The following is a 16362-nucleotide window of genomic DNA, read 5'->3' as shown; positions in this document are numbered from 1 at the left end:
AGAGACATACTATGTTCCAAACGGTACACTACTCCACTTCAAAATGATTAGTTTTTCTCAATTGCATACACACTAAAACAGTAACAATCAACAAGATATAATAAGCTTCAGTTCTGTTCTCAAAAGAATGACACATTTCCCAGAACTATATACACTATTTATATGTTTTCGCTCCCACATCAGTGGCACTATTTGAGCAGAACTTTACACACACAAAGCCCATTCCTAAAGTACAGGTTGCATCATGGGCTCATTTGGAAAGCACTGCCATTCAATCACAAACTGAACTCTATTAACACACACATCTCCAGGTGCAAACAATAAGCAGCAAAATGACTTCAACTTCAAGATGGATAAAACGAGCCCCATTGTGTTTTTTTTTTTAAATTGGCCAAAACAATGGCAGAAAACAACAAGGAATGGAAAGAGGAAAAGGAGGCAAAGGCAAAAGAACAGATATATAAAATGAAATTCAGGCCACTGTGATGACCATGTCCTTGAGAGAAGCTGAGCAATGACTCCAACCAAATCTGAGCCCCTTTACAGTTGCTTCTATAGTCCATACCTTTAGGCAGGAGAACAGGTCATTTACTGCAATCTGCTCTTTGCAGGAAAGATAGATTACAGTATTCACATTTTCAGTGCTGGATAGTTACTGTACACATCTGTAACAAAGTACTCTGTTCTCATTTATGTACTATTCTATACATGTTGCTGTATATACTCTATATAATACAATATACTACCGTAGTTCATTGTACTACATGGAAAAACTGTAAGAGGACTACATTTTACTTTGAAGTGAATGTACTGTACTTACTGTCTTTCATAATCTCATGACTTGTAGTAATCGTTCATAAAAAATGATGACTGTATCAACGACACAATAATAGTACACTTTCTGTTTTTTTGTTTTTTTTTGCAGAATTGAGCAGCAGCTCCACAATAGAGGCAGACAACAACTCTTCTCAGATGAACAGAAAACAGTTTCCTGTCACAGTTTCCTGGACAGTTGAAGATTAAAAAAAATCACCAGGTCTTTTTCCAGTCTTCAGGTGTCTAGTTTCAGTGAGTCTATGCCCTTGATAGCCTCATATTCCTGTTCTTGGCTGACAGGAGTGGAACCTGATGTGGTCTTCTGCTGTTGTAGCTCGTCCACCCCAAGCTTTGATGTGTTGCGCATTCTGAGATGCTTTTCTGCTCACCACGGTTGTAAAGAGTGATTATATGAGTTACTATATCCTTCCTGGCAGCTCAGACCGGTCTGGTCATTCTCCTCTTCTCTCTCTCATCAACAAGGTGTTTCAGCCTGCAGACCCTCTGCACACAGGATATCTTTTTTTGTTTTTCTCACCATTCTGTGTAAACTCTAGAGACTGTTGCATGTGAAAATCTCAGTTTCTGACACTCAAACCAGCCCATCTGGCACCAACAACCATGACACGGTTAAAGTCTGATGTGAACATTAACTGAAGCTCTTGAACTGTATTTGCGTGATTTTATGCATTGTGCTGCTGCCACTTCATTGAATGATTGGATATCTGCATAAATGGGCAGGTGTACAGGTGTTCCTATTAAGTGGACAGTGAGTGTATGCGTGTGCTTTTGTGTGGAAGGGTGAATGACTATGGGTTTAATGTTTGCATTTGGGGTTTGTGGGATGATGTTTTAGATTTTGAGAAAATGGGTCAATGTGTTGAAGCAATTGAGTAAACCTGTTTTGTGCACTCTTCAAAAATTATTTCATCTGGCTCTATTTATATATAGAAAAGGGGAAAATCCATTTGTTTTATTCTGCTGAAACATCCCATATTGTCTAGACAATTCTTAAAGGTCAAAGCCCCAGAGTATTTAATTGTAGTTGGAACCTGTAAGTGGATCTGCTGGTGCTGGGAAATCTTAATGTGCACTTCATGCTTTAATTTCATGCTTTAAATCTTAATGTGCACTTCATGCTTCATGCTTTAAGTATTAGGCAAGTGAGCATATTGCATGCACGTTTTTCTGTTGTATTCATTCTATTTTAAATGACTTCACCTAAATAACTTCACACAAATTGTCTGAGGCGACCCTTTAACCAGTCAAAAGGATCCTGCACTTGGTGTTCCTTAGTATTGTCACTTAACAAGGAATCTCTAAACACCTTCATGTGTTGCAAAATATTGGTTATATTTTCATTATCAGAGTGTATAATAGTACAACCAACATATGGCTTACCCTTTCTTCCTGAGGATTTGGGAAAGGCACCATAGGCATTTCCTGCACGTGCCCTGTCTGGGTTTGGCTGCTAGTGTTCAAGAAGAGTGGGTTGAAGAATGGATTTCTGAAAAAGAGTTGGCGGCAGTGGCTCCTGGGGATCTGTATTCCAGACCTAATTGATAGCGTGTCTGCTCCACCAGTCATAGATCCGAGCTGGGGTACACTGGGGTTAGTACTAGCGCTGGAGAAGAAACATGAGATGACAGAGTTGGAGTGTTTGTTCTAGCTCACTGAAGAGCCTGTATGGAGTACATCTTCAGTTACTTAATCTTTCATTTCTGTGAACTCTCCTGACTGACGAGGTCTCCTGACCTTCACTCTTATAGAAAATTTCACTTAAATGTATGTCACAATATAATCTGTTTTAATGTAGAACTCTCTACCAGTAAGCACAGCAGGGAGCTATTGAACTCTTGGTGCTATCCATAGTATGCACATCTCAAAAGAATATAAATAGGAATGGAGTTGAGAGGAAATAGTTTCAAATAAAACAAATTAATTTACCACACTTTAAAAAATAACTTTTTTTGCTTTAGTAACTTAGGTTCAAACATATTTTACATAATTTATTAGTACTGTCTCTTTCTTGGTTGTTCTTCCTGTTTTCAGACACCACAGGACCTTGCTTCTCTCTCAATGTGCAACTCATAGCTCCTGACATGCACCAAGGGAAAAACTTTAAACCCTAATACACTATTCTGCACAATTTCACATGACATCAGACAAGACAACACATACTACTAAAATCTGGATTCTCAACATCTTTGCTAACAAATTACACAGCATTCAGCTTAGCCACACAGCCAGTTCTTCACAGACTAGTCTCTTAACTGGTTGATCATACAGTACCAGATCAATTGCTACTTCACAGAGTACTCTTTGACAGCTGGCCTTTTGTAACACCCAGAATTCCTACAGTCTTGCTTTATTTAGATTGCTTTATTACACATCTCTTTTCTTAGTCAAAATTGGATGGTGTATCCCTTGGAGGGTTCCTATAGTTAACCGTTCCAGAAGAGTTCCCAAGAAATGTTGTAGATTTTCTCTTATTGAACACAATAAAGGACAAATGAGACCATATAGCTTTGCCTAATTTATTTCATACATCTGAAAAAACAAAGCACAAAGCACAAATCTCATTTGCTGGAAGAGCAATGCTCAAGATGTTATATGCAATCTTCAAAAAAATTTAATTCAGCTGGTTCTGCAGAGAAAGACACAGAAGAGAAAAAAAATTACCCTTTCTCTGTTGAAGCATCGCGTATTTCTCACAGAAAAAGGGATTGTAGACTTAGTGAAAAGGGGCATACAGAGAGATTAAGGTCTTGAACCTTTATTCGTTTCCTCTAGCAAGTAACTGCTTAATGACTCAGTAAATAAAATCAATATCAATAAGTAGTGGAGTACAATTCTGAACTTCTATTTATATGTGAGTATATGATTTGGGATGTTAGCTCTATCATTATGTTAGTCTCAGCCCAAGTAACAAGTTAGGATGTTAGTCTCTTTCACTTTCATGAACAAACTGAACATTAGAGCCTAGAGTTATATTTCACCCCTCCTAAATTCCAGGGGCAGTGTTTAACATCTGGATATTCTCTCGTGTGCATGCAAATATTCCGAGACAGTTACCACAGTCATATTATGACAGTCATTTTATGAGAGCACTTAGTCTGGTAGGCAGTGGTAGCTCAGTGTTTAAAACAGTAGCTCAGTGATCAGAAGGTCATGAGTTTAAATACCAGTACTGCCAAGCTGCCACTGCTGAGGCCCTTGAGCAAGGCCCTTAACCCTCAACTGATCAGTCATATAAAATGAAAACAATGTAAGTCACTCTGGATAAGGGTGTCTGCCAAATATAAAATGTGCTATTGCTCTGTTTTCTACTTGCCTCATGCATGTTGCTTGTAGAGTTTGGAGCCATTCTGTGCAGCTTATGACTTCATACAGAGCTACAGATTTCTAAAGCTGTAATAGGCAAGTTTTTCTTCTTCAGTTACTCTTTCCCCACTGTGGTGAGCAATTCATTTCCTTTTTCCTTTGGAGCATTGGCTTGAATTCCTAGCTAGAATTGCTACTGCTAGCTTAGCTTGTTTGCTGGCACTTTGCAGTGTCTTAGATAGCTAGGCTGTTGTTGCTGTCTTGCTAGTAGCTTGCTCTGTGTCAGGCTTGGAACTGCAGGGCCAGAACTACAGGGCTTGTTCTTCCCTCCCTTGTGCTACCACCACACATTTGGCTGCACCGGTGCTAAGAGAATTGGAGTAGTGCTCCCCTTCCTTTTTCTCCCTCACACAAGCAGACCTGACAGTGCTAATAGGACAGAAGGAACTCCCTCCATCACCTAACCCAGCCAGCCACATACGTAGCAGCCCAGTTGCTGCGTATTGCCAGAGGTCTGAATCCCCTTTGTGGTGTTTGACTGAAATGCACGAGGACAGCATATCTGTTGCTGCATCCAGACGATTTTTTTCAACCAGAAAATGAATTGACAGCCAAGCCACACTTGTTGTACACTCCAGCAGTGGCTAGTAATGGGTCCAGTTCAGCATCCAGCAGCTCACAGATGCAGCTTCAAGTCAACCATGCCTGCTGCACTTAAAATGATGGTGGCTTGTTTAGGGTTAGACACAGTATCTCAATCTAAGGCACCGAATGTGCTTTTTGCCACAGAGTTCTATGTACCTCAGTGTAAGGACTGTCCATTACATGGACAGTTATGTGGTAGTTTTCAAGCAGTCACCTTTTACATGCCAGAGCTCTGTGGTGAGAACTTTAGCTAATATGTCAGGTCCGGATGGGTTTGGTCTGAAACACATGCCCCCATATGGACCCCTGCTTTACATTGCTGGTGAATTCGCCAGACGAAATATTATGCTCTGATCACCACTGTCCCAGTATCTAGTGCAGATGTACAGACTTCTGGCTAGTGAGAGCTTTTGATATCACTGTGCGTTTGATGTACATGAACACATCTACTGTATGGTGTTTTCCAGCTAGTGTTGAAGAAGCTAGTCTAAACGGCAGAAGCCAGCCCCACAACTATAGAATTGATTGAGGCCTCACTTCTAACAGCAGGGCACATGGCTCAAGAGTTTGAGATTCTCTCTGCCAGTTTAGTTAATGCACAGGGTCAAGTGTGGTTAACACAGTCCACATTGCCTGAAGCATGCATAGTTTGCCCTGCCTTCCTGGAGTGGTCTTTGGGCCTGTCCAGTGGCTAAAGTGTTAGCCTTCTTGCAGGGACTGCTGAATGTTGGCAAGTCCCTGTCTACACTAAAAGTGTCTGTCGTAGCCATTCACAATGGATGGCACCTTGGTGGAAGCTCATGTCAGCATTTTTGAAGGGAGCTAGACATCTCCACCTACCATGCTCCCCTAGGAACCTGGCTTGGAACCTTCCCATTGTATTGGAGTCACTAAGGTCCCCTCTATGAGCCCATATAAGAAGGTTGATCTGAAATGGGTATCATCGAAGGCTGCCGTTCTTCTGTTTATCACCACAACAAGAAGGGTAGGAGAGTTGCTCACCTTGGCAATAAGCTCGTCTTGCATATGTTGGTGGCTGGATGATTACAAAGTAACTTAATGGCCATACCCTGGTTTCCTAAATAAGGTCGTGTCACTCAAGTTTGTGAACCACATGGTTAATCTTACAGCATTCTATGAAGATCAGCCAGCAGAATGCTCCCTTCTTTGTCCAGTACATGCCTTACGGTATTACTTGGGTGTCACCTTGTACCTTCTCTAGGTTCAATATCAGGCCCTGGCTCGTATCCAGGGTTCATAGAACCACAGTTACATTCATAACTAGGGAAATGCGCCCTTCCTGCCACACAGTGCCAAATAAACCCCTTAATTTATTCCAAAAATAAAAAAGACTTTCCATGACCAATGGCCTACATTTTCTCTCCCATCTCCTTATTCTCACAGAACAAGTCATTTCTCTTAGGACGTCATTCAGAACATCAGTTTTGACATTCAGAGCCTTTGATTTAGGTCAAGTTTTATTACATTACATAATGAATTAGGATACTGCTGGCCAGATCTGGAACAGCAACAGGTTACAAAATACTTTTGAAGGAAAATGACTTTGTGTATTAATATGCAATTTTTTTCTCCATTCATTAAGTAGGCTGTTAGCTAAATAATTTACCAGTGTAAACTATTATTATCTTTTTTCTGTCCGCTGACTAAATAATCACATTTTTTATTTTAAACAAAAAAAATCCTATATACTGTAGCTTTAAGTGTTAACAAAATTTAGTAATAGTTGACTATTAAAAGGTCAGTTCAGACAACTTAAATATTTAACTATATTACATAGACAATTTTCATAAATTATAGCAATCACACTAGTAGGTTCTGAAAGAAAGAGAGACAATAGTCGGAAGTGAAAACAAGAGATGGTTTATTCATTCTATAATATAATGATTGACAATCTTTAATATGAAAGAAATACTTGAAAATGAAATGCTATTCATGGGAAATGTGTTCAGAAATAAAAGCAACCAAAATGCTAGGAATGTTGAATGTTGTATTTCCTTTGAGTTTTGGTTTGGTTTGTTAACATTGTTATTCATGCACATTAATTTTTCATAAGCTCAAATAAAATGCAGGGGCACATTCGGTTTTCTTTTTTGCTTACTTACTTACTTACTTACTTACCTGTCACACAAGGCACACATAATCAACAATGCACAGTAGGGGCCCTGAGTGCCACCTGTGGGTTCAGGAGATAAAACTTCATACAAAATACATCACAGACACGATAACACTGTATACGTAGATAGCAGAGTAGGCTAGACACATACTGGGTGTACAGTCACGGGAAAAAGAAAGTAAACCCTCCTTCAGTTCTATGTTTTTATTTATCAGGGCCTAAATAACAATTGTGTGGTCCTCAAAAACTTTTATATAGTCATTTTTTTTCCAAAATGTAGACCAAAATTCAGAGAGCAGGTGGGAAAAAATAAGTACACCCTATAATTCAGTAACATGTAGAACCACCTTTAGCAACAATAACTTGAAATAAATGTTTTCTGTAGAAGTTTATGAGTCTCTTACATCATTTTGGAGATATTTTGACCTTACATTGAAGTGTCCACTTGAAGTTCACATGAAAGGCTTCATTAATGTAAAATCATATTAAGACACAGGTGTGAAGAATGATTGGGAACTAAATTAGGTGTGAGCCAAACACTAAATAAAAAGGAAGGTTCTGTGAAAAAAATGATTCCTTTCAAGATTATGTGAGAATAATGCATATGCCACCACATTTTTTTTTGTATTTTTGCCTACATCTGTTTTCCTTGAAATAAGTGCTGTACTTGGCAGGTGGCTGATGAAATTGGGATGTTGGGCGCAGTCATAACACAGTCCCATAACTGCCTGTTTCTTTCCCTTTCAGCTTCTGATAGATGCATAATAAATGGATTTTTTCCCAATCATTTATTCCGACTCACTGATGCATCATTTGGCAGTAATGAACTTAAACTGACAGGGGTTGAATGGGTGAACTACCGCACCTGACTTTATCTGTCAAGACTGTGTATGTACTGTTCCTGTGTGCTTGTATGTGTGAAAGAGAAAAACAGTGAAAGTTTTTTTTTTATATTTTAATCTATGATCTCATTAAAATATCCGGTCTTCCTTTCTGTCCATTTTTGTAGGGACATGTTCACAACATGTCCCTTTTTCACTCCTAATAATGTGCCTTGTGTTATTAATAAATTGTATATGTGATGAATTGGAATGGTTATGGTTATATCTGTTTTAAAAGAGATCTGTCATGCCATTTTATTTCATAGGCTATTTTGCTAATGTAAAAGTTTTGCTTTTTCAGTTTTTCATTATGGGAAAATAAATTACTGCCGAAGTAAGCTTAGCAAAACAGATTGAATGAAAGAAAGAGCTGTAGATGAATTAAATTAAACATGACAGATTCCCATATTAAAAAAAGAACATCCTCATGCTCTTCACAACCCGTGCAGGCTAATCTGCAGCAAAAAAAAGTTTCTACTCTGTCACTTGCTGTCTGTAAAGCAGAGGCTCATTATCTTACTTCTTTATGAATGCAATGAAGAATAAATTAATTCCCTCCAATTCAGCTTACATTTCCATAGAAAGTCTTTCAAAAAGAGGAGTGCAGGAATATGTGTGTGTCTCTGTGTATGGCTATATATGCATTCCATCAGCACTGTTCTGCGAAGGTCTTCCATAAGATTATGGAAAGAGGCTGTGGGAATTTCTGCCCATTCAGCCACAAGAGCATTAGTGAGGTCAGACATGGATGTCATACAAGGAGGCCTAGCACACAGTCTGCTATCCAATTTATCCTAAAGCTGTTCAGTGGGGTTGAGGTCAGGGCTCTGTGCAGGACACTCAAGATCTTCCACTCCAACCTTCACACACCATGTCTTCATGGAGCTCGCTTTGTGCACAGGGGCATTGTCATGCTGGAACAGGTTTGGGCCTCTTAGTTCCAGTGAAGGGAAACTGTAACTCTACAGCATACAAAGACATTCTAGTCAATACTGCACTTTCAAATTTGTGGCAACCATTCTGGTGAAGGCCAACATATGGGTGTGACGGTTGGGTGTCCACATACTTTTGGCCATATAGAGTAGTATATACCAGGACTTGTTTGCCCAACACAGAACAGTTTGAAATTTCTTGCCCCCTGGTGGTTCATGCAAAAAAACACTACAACAGTGTTGTCAGTCCACAGTATTACACTCGTGGGCAAAAAAGTGCCAAGCCCAAAATGGCAAAGCTTTTAATTAAGCTTTTAATGGTTTTAAGAACAAATCATTGGTCAGGAAATGAGCAAGAATGAAACAAATAGATAAAGGAAGTTTTCCCTTTGATTTCTTTAAATGTTTAAGGCTTGTGGCTCTTGATGAACTGCATCAGGTGCGGCAGAGAACCAAATAATCACTAATCTTTTAAGAAAAAAAAAAAATCCCAGAAGATATTTTTGGAAAATGTTGTACACCCAGACATGTGTTAGTTTGAATTTTACACCAAACATTTTAATCATTATCATGATTTTACCTTTGTGTACAAGAAGACTATAGAAGTGAATTTCCCTGTTTCTAGCTTTTCCCCAAACAAACAGTTCACTGCAGCAAAAGGAAACCAGCAAATGGAGGCACAGGAGCTCTCAGGAGTGCATCTGTTTCATTCCTGCTCATTTTCTCACCAGTGATTTGTTGTTAAGACCATTAAAAGCTTCATATTTGCCATTTTGGGCTTGGCCCATTTTTTTTTTTGCCCAGGAGTATACATGCAAGTAGTACACCTTTTAATGGTTCCTGAAAATGTGACTGTACAAGACATACAGTTTTTCACCAATAATGACACATACTTTTGAGCAATGGCTGATGATATTTGAACATCTGCCAGTGCTGAAATGGTCTGAGTTGTAGTGTGTGGTCAGTCATAATTTTCTGACTGCCTTTAAGATTACTACATCTCTGTCTTCCATTACAAAGGCTCAAATGGCCCACGGGTCAAAATTCCTGCTTAATGAACTGCACAGTCTGCGCAGGTGTCAAATGACTCTTCTCGCATTTTATTTTCAATCCGAGAGGTTCCACATGTGAGATCAGTCTGTCTGGATCATCACTTGCTGTTGGGACTGTCCACACACCAGCCAGTCATCCAAATTTTGAGTATGCACAGATCACAGCATTACACAGGCTCTAGTACAGTTCTTATTTTCTGAACACCCTGGGTGCAAAACCTACCCAAAGGGAAAGACTCAGAACTGATATGTCACTCTGCTTATATAAAAGGGGAAGAATCACTTGTGCTCCACAGCAATTGGAATGTGGAAATATGCATCCTTCAGATCTGTGGTTAAAAACCATACATTATTTTTTGTTCACCATTCACATCACATCTGGCATGAATAGCAGGCTCTGAGAATAGCATTCGAGCCAACTAAAGACATCTGAGAGCTTGTTAAAGAAATAGTTATAATGTGGAAAGCCCAGTCACTGGCTTTGGAAGACATAATGTGAAGTGGGTTCAGCACTTGTCCAGCCATATTTGGTGGAGGATCTAGCTTTAATTTTGCATCAACTTTAACACCAGTATGCAGCATATTTGTCTGCTCCTGATTTACACTCTGATCTTCATTCTGCTTAGATGACAAGCTCTATGCCAAAATGGGCCTCAAGTTCAGAGAATGAGATGCAACTGCTGATATCACATCAGGTTCTGTCTCTGTATGTGATGCAGCTACACTAGGCTCCCTTGAGTTCTGTCTTCACTGTGCTGTTGCATTCCCAGTAACAGCTCTTGCATTTGGCCCGTGTCTCCCACCAGCTCCTCTAATCTGCATTCCAATGTGGTGACTGCACTTGCTCCTTCTCTTCCATGGGACTGATCAGTGGAGTCCTAAAGTATGTGTGTTTCTATTCTTTCCACTGCCATGCAGTGAAGGAGCTCTGCAGCCATACTTCCTGCTAGCTTCACACATCACTGTGGTCCCACAGCATCAGAGGAAGGTGATGAATAGCCATAGCCTGCAAAGCACACTTTTGCACATCGCTAATGATATTATTGTGCAGTTAGAGCAAGGCTTTTTAAGTGCCTCTTGTCAATATCCGGGTCCAAAAGAATTTGGGCATTGATCATGTTCATTATTCAACTCCATGTGCTTGGCAGAACAAACAGCTTGCCATATTGCCCTAAAATACGGAAGATAAAGTGATTAAATAGCCTATTCTTAACATCACAGGTTCTCTACAGAACCAAAAGAAGTCCGAAGTCAGTATGCAGCATTGTTATGCCTACTCTGTAATGTCTGTGCAAGCGAAGTCAGATTCTGCCAGGCTGTACAGCTGATAATAATATTACTCCCTCCCCTACTCCTTAAACCTGAAATGGTGGAAATGTCTTTTTACGCAATCGGTTCTGGACAATTAAATTGTTTATTGTAGTTTTGTTAAATGGTATGTCATGAGGAGGGAAAAATCAATATTACACAAGTACTGACAACTTGCAAATGAAAGCTTATATTACCTTGGACAGGGAATGACTGCAGCCATGGCAGGGTCCCCCTTGGGCCTATTGAAATTAGACACTGAGATAAATGGGTCATCAGTCTGCAGCTGAACCCCAGACTCGATTAAAAAAAAAAAAATTAGCTCTTGTCAGCAAAAGGGGCATGGACCCCTGACCTACTGTAGCTAAGAAGTATTTCTCATATAAGGAGCACATCTGGGAGCAGTGCCCCTGTGATGGTCATCATGGACACCTCGTTCACCATACTGGGAGAAGTGTAGTGTTACAGGGGTCACACTCTGGTTCCTCCAACCTGTTCTGAGACAGAGTCATCTTGCTACAATCAAAAAAATCAGGGCAGGTGTATAAATCACCAGGGTATGAGGCATGAGGCCTGTATCTTCATGTTAGCACAAATGGGCAGCAGATATTATGTCGAGGAGAGTGACGGACACACCCAGAAGCATGCCAGGTTGACACATTGTCAGAGGTGGTTCTCCCTAATGGAGCAGAATGGCCCTCTGGGATAAGACATACTAGCCAATGACTGGCCTTGTGGCCTTCTGTATGCATTTTCACCTCTTTTGATTGTGCCAACATTCATTCTTCCCTGAGATGGCCACCAAAACCCTGGTTCCCAGTGTTAGAGGAACACTCTGGTGACTTCCTCACCAGACATATTGTCATAGATGAATGGAGAGGTATGGCATCCCTGGCCAGATTATCTGCATCTCAGAGTGGTGAACAGACTGATGACTGCAAGGTAGCAATCAAAAAAATAATCCTGACCTAGGTGGGATTATCAGATTGGACTTGGTGCACCGCACAGTGAATAAAGTGTTCACCTTTTTGCAGGGACTGCTGAATAATATCAAGTCCCTGTCTATGCTGATGGTGTATGTGGTAGCCATTTTGTCTCATCCCTTCTCGTTTGGGAGCTCATAAACTCAGATTAGCATTTTTTAATGGAGTCTCCACCCTGAAATGGGTATCCTAGAAAAGGCCTTTCCGCTGGCATTCTCAGCAAGAACGGTGGGAGAATTGCATCCTTTTTTTTTGCACCCTGTGATGGTACCATGGACTTTCTCCAGGTTCTTCAATGTCAACATTACCCCACCTGACAGTGTGTGTGGTGAACACCTACACCTCTAAACGCCTTTAGTGACCATAGGTGAGTTGTTTTTCATGACTTTGTGGCATGGGGGTATCCAGGTGTTAAGTACCGCCCCTGGCTGTTCGTCTGAAATAGAATACTAGTTACAAATGTAAATGTGGTTCTGTGAACCACCAGGGTTCATTGTGATTTGGAACCTGCACCAACACTGCAGGCATATGGAGAATAGGTTCTTAAAGCTGAAGTGACTGTACATTGGACATTTATAGTAAATTCTACATCAATGTCATTATATGATTTTTTGGTAAGGTCTCGGCATAGTGTATTCATGCAGGAGAGCATATCAGGTTTTAATCACTACCCTTGGTGGTTATATGGAGCTCATAGAACCACAGTTACATTTCTAAATAGTGTTTAACATGGGTGTATTCAGGAATTTATAAATCTGTATTGCTGTGCAGTCTGTTTCCCCACAACATCTTGCACTTTTTCATTCAGGGGTGTTTTGCTTTCGCAACATATTGCTCAATCCAGATAAAAAAAAGCTGCAATCAGAGTTAATTACTTTGATGATTCCCTTCTTCTTTTTATATATGATAGAAAAACTGCCTTCTGTGAAAATCTATTCATGCATAAATAATTTTACTCCTATTCCTGTTCCGAATTAACATATTAAACATTATTTCAGCTAAGTTAATTACAGTTGCATTGTCTGTTGTACATTTGTTTTATTGAAATGATAGTCACAACATTATTATGCACTATATAGTGGATATAAAAAGCCTAAACATCATTATAGAAATTGCAGGTTTTTGTGATGTAAAATCAAGTTTAATCATGTCAGACACTTTACCATCTTCAATGTGACCATGAACCAACAAAATTCAAGAGAAAAACAAATAGATAATTGCTAGGAAGAAATACATGAAATTAAAAAACATACAACACCCTGGTTGCACAAGTGTGTACACCCTTTCATAAAAGGGGCTGTAGGTGTATTCAGTGTTCACATTCACATTCAGAATCATGTCCAAAGGTAAGTAGGATATAGCCATCAGTGAAAGTGATTCTGATTAACCCCAATTAAAAATCGGCTGTTCCTGTAGGATTTCCCTCAAACTTTTGTGGTTGCATCCTACTGGAAAAACTTCTAAGGAATCTTATTGTTGAAAGATACCAATCAGGAGAGGCATATCAAAATATTACAGCCATTGAATGTACTATCTATCATCTATAAGTGGAGAAAATGTGGCAGCACAGGGACATTGCCAAGATCGAGACCACTTACCAAATCTGATGACAGGATGAGGAGAAAACTTATCAGGGAGGCTAGCAAGAGGCCTACAGCAACATTAAAGGAGCTGCAGGAATTGACAATAATCTCTAATATTCTGCACATGTCTGGACAGTGGAGGAGGGTAGCAACATCCAAGCCCATCTGAATTTTGGAAAAAAAAAAAAAAAACCCAAAAACACAGTCAAATAGCCCAAACCCTCTGAGAAAATGTTATGGTCAGATGAGACAAAGATTGAACTTTTTAGCCTTAATTCTTAAAGATATTTTATGTCTGTCTTGCCCATTATCCAAAGAACCCCATGCCTATTGTGAAGCATGGTGGTGGCAACATCATAGTTTGGGGTTGCTTCTCTTCAACTGGTACTGAGACTCTAGTCAAGATAGATAAGATAACAAGTAGCTCCAAATATCAAGCGATTCTGGCACAAAACCTGCTGGCCAGTGTCAGAAAGTTTGAAGATGAAGAGGAATTTAGTCTTATAAGATGATAACGATCCAAAACGCACATCTTAATCAACAAAGGAATGGCTTCAGAGTCTTGGAATGGCCTAGCCCAGACCTCCAGACCTCAATCCCATAGAAAACCTTTGGATTGACCTAAAAAGATCAAAAGGTCAAAAAAGACTTACTGCTGTAAATCCAAAGGGTGCTTCCACAATGTATTAGTTGGACTGGGCATGCACACTTTTTTTTTTCCAGATTTAAAGAGAGTAGGGGAGGGAGTAGTAATATTATTAGCTACACAGCCCAGTAGAATCCGACATGTGCATTAGAGAGTAGACATACCGATGCTGCATTCTGACTTGAGATTTCTGTTATTGTTGAGAACAGGAAGAGGCTACTGTGCAAAGGTGAGTCAGATTCTGCTGGCAGGAGGGCAAAAAAAGAACAGTGCAAAAAGTCACTTTCTACTTTTCTACTTTTCATTGCCATTAACATTGGTAAAGTGTTAGATTTAACGCTCCATTTCGATCAAAACATACTTCCTTTTTTCTCGTTCAATGGCGATTTTTCAGTGACATGCTGCTATGAACTATATGCTTTTTCTAATGATAGCTAAGTCAAACACACACTGATAGATTTTATTTCACTTAAATGAACTCAAAGGATTCTCCATTTACTTTGACAGAAAGCTAGGGTGAGCACGTGAAGTTGGGGAAGGGGGAGGGGCTTTCAGGTGGTGTCCGTTAATACAGGTGAGTTCAGGGCACCTGCACAAATTATTTAATTTCTCCCATTTTATTGGGGAGATAAAAAAAAACACTCTTTTGGCACATTTTTGAGTGATAACTCATACTACTGTATGCCAAAGTTAACTTGCAAAGCTCCTATGCTAAATGTGTAAAGGTTGGCCAGTCTGTTTATATAGTATAATGCGAGTGAACATCAGTGGATATCATGGCATTGTAATATTTGTATTGTAATACATTGTAATTGTAATACATCAGTTCTGAGGCATTGTAATACATTACATAAGCCTAATGCCTACTAATTTGCACACCACACACAGTTGCCATTGTGGGTATCAACAAGCTTGCACATGTTTTTACACACACAGCCTGATAGTAATTAGGGCCCCACAGTGATCAAAGTTCTACAAGAGAAACAAATTACAACAATTTGTCATGGCGCTCCCCATGGTTATATAGTTGGGTCGTGGTTTTTGTCCCTTTCTCTCTGATGCAGTATGTGGAGTGCCATTTTTAGTTGCTTTGCTGTGTTCTGCCTATAGAAGCCACTATTTGAATGGGAGAGCAGGAAAGTGAGGCAAGTGACTACACAGACATGCTATATACCCAAGGAAGTAAAGTCTTAAAATACTAGACTTCTAATTTATATTTCAGTTCATAATGAATTATAACCATTAAATCGCACCAATTCAGTTCTATTGAGGATTAGGAAGAGATGTGCTATCGCTTAAACTGAACACAGCTATATTCTGATGCTAGTTAATCTTAGATATTTATCTAGTAAATGAAATGGCAGTGTGTGAATGCTTTTAAGATAGAAAATTACTTTTCCCATCTGCTGTAATTGAAAACGATGTGAATGCAACATAAAGGAATCTCTCCCTGTCCCCACCAGAAATGCCATCTAATTAGAACAAACAAAAAGCCCTGTTGATGAGGTTGTAGTCTCTTGCAGTATTGTTGAAATTCCAGCTATTTTATGGTTAAAGGGAGGGTACATAGGGTTATTATCTGTTTGTTTTTTTTTAGGTTAGTTAATATCAATAACACTTTATTAATATATTAATAAATATTAATAATAAGTGCTATGAGGCTTGATCTGCTGGAGGGCGGAATCCACTTTCATTCATAGATGGGCCATAACACAATGTAAAGATGCTGTCATTCAAACTGTGAATGTCTAACAAGCAAGTCGATTTGCATTAATAATAATAATATGGGCAAGAATAGAGTAACACCTGTGAAGAATAGGTCGTTACTCACTTTAAGTGACAAAAACTTCTTTTAACAAAATATGTTCATGTTGAATAAAAAGGAATTCTGTTTTACACGGGTTAGCCAATAAATAACTGGAAAGTCTTCTAAAGACACAAAGCTAATCATGAGACCAAATGCTCTGTAGATCATCTATGCTATGCTAATGTATGTTTCCCTCACATTAATCACCTGAGAAAAGAGCACAATGTGACATATCCATCGCTCAATGCTAT

Source organism: Pangasianodon hypophthalmus, chromosome 9, assembly GCF_027358585.1.
Source record: "Pangasianodon hypophthalmus isolate fPanHyp1 chromosome 9, fPanHyp1.pri, whole genome shotgun sequence".
Classification (NCBI taxonomy): Eukaryota; Metazoa; Chordata; class Actinopteri; order Siluriformes; family Pangasiidae; genus Pangasianodon; species Pangasianodon hypophthalmus.
Note: the sequence above shows the minus strand (reverse complement) of the source record.